The 1633-nt window shown below is 42.1% G+C and overlaps 1 protein-coding gene across 1 annotated transcript in view; it reads left to right on the top strand.

Moving 5' to 3' along the window:
- The window catches only part of LOC107664990 (integrin beta-4), a 38793-nt gene that overhangs the window by 4295 nt on the left and 32865 nt on the right, over window positions 1–1633 (top strand). The window lies entirely within an intron of this gene.

Raw genomic sequence — 1633 nt, 5'->3', positions numbered from 1 at the left:
ATTGATGGAGAAGGGCTTTGGTTAGAGTGGTGACCAAGAACCTGATGGTCACTCTAGTTGAGCTCCATGATCACATATGCAGATGGGAGAAACCTACAGAAGGACAAACATCACTACAACACTCCACCGTTCTGGGCTTTATGGCAGTGTGGCCAAACTCCTCTGTACCTCATAATGACAAAGTGAAAACAGAATTTTAGAAATGTCTGTAAATGTATTAAAAAGAAAAAACTGAAATAGCACATTTACATAAGTATTCAGACCCTTTGCAGCAACACTTGAAATTTACTAGTTGAGCTCCATGATCACATATGCAGATGGGAGAAACCTACAGAAGGACAAACATCACTACAACACTCCACCGTTCTGGGCTTTATGGCAGTGTGGCCAAACTCAATCCTCTCCTCAGTGAAGACGCATGAAAACACACTTGGAATTTGCAAAACAACACCTAAAGTACCCTCAGACTCTGAGAAACTAGATTATCTGGTCTGATGAACCTCAATTCTAAGCATCATGTTTGAAAGTGTGCTGGTAGCAGCCTCATGCTGTGGAGCTGTTTTTCAGCGGCAGGGGCTGGGAGACTGGTCAGGGTTGAGGGAAAGCTGAATGGAGCAAAGTACAGAGATATCCTCAGTGAAAACCTGTTCCACAGTGCTCAGGACCTCAAACTGGGCCGAAGGTTCACCTTCCAACATGACAATGACCCTAAGCACACAGCCAAGGCAACCCAGGAGTGGCTTAGGGAGAACTCTGTGAATGTCCTAGAGTGGTCCAGCCAGAGCCCTGACTTTAACCCTATCGAACATCTCCGGAGAGACCTGAAAATGGCTGTCCACCGAAGGTCCCCATCCAACCTGACCAAGCTTGAGAGGTTTTTGCAAAGAATAATGGCAGAAAATCCCCCAATCCAGGTGTGCGAAGCTTGTTGCGTCATACCCAAAAAGACTCGAGGGTGTAATTGCTGCCAAAGGTACTTCAACTAAGTACTGAGTAAAGGGTCTGAATAATTAGGTAATTATTAATTATTAATTAGGTAAATGTGATATGGGAGAACTCTGTGAATGTCCTAGAGTGGTCCAGCCAGAGCCCTGACTTTAACCCTATCGAACATCTCCGGAGAGACCTGAAAATGGCTGTCCACCGACGGTCCCCATCCAACCTGACCAAGCTTGAGAGGTTTTTGCAAAGAATAATGGCAGAAAATCCCCCAATCCAGGTGTGCGAAGCTTGTTGCGTCATACCCAAAAAGACTCGAGGGTGTAATTGCTGCCAAAGGTACTTCAACTAAGTACTGAGTAAAGGGTCTGAATAATTAGGTAAATGTGATATTTCAGTTTTTTTTATTATTTTTTTTTATAAATTTACAGAATTTTTTTAATTTTCACTTTCTCATTATGAGGTACGGAGTGTAGATTAATGAGGAAAAAAAATTATTTAAACAATTGTAGTATCAGGCTGCAACATAACAAAATTGAAAAAGTGAAGGGGGTCTGAATACACTTTTGTTTTTGCCCCCATTTTTCATGAGCTGAACTCAAAGATCTAAGACTTTTTCTATGTACACAAAAGGCCTATTTCTCTCAAATATTGTTCACAAATCTGTCTAAATCTGTGTTAGTGAGCACTTCTC

This window comes from Sinocyclocheilus anshuiensis, unplaced genomic scaffold (genome assembly GCF_001515605.1).
Source record: "Sinocyclocheilus anshuiensis isolate Anshui unplaced genomic scaffold, SAMN03320099.WGS_v1.1 scaffold363, whole genome shotgun sequence".
Taxonomy (NCBI): Eukaryota; Metazoa; Chordata; class Actinopteri; order Cypriniformes; family Cyprinidae; genus Sinocyclocheilus; species Sinocyclocheilus anshuiensis.
This window is presented reverse-complemented; position numbering and strand designations above follow the sequence as displayed.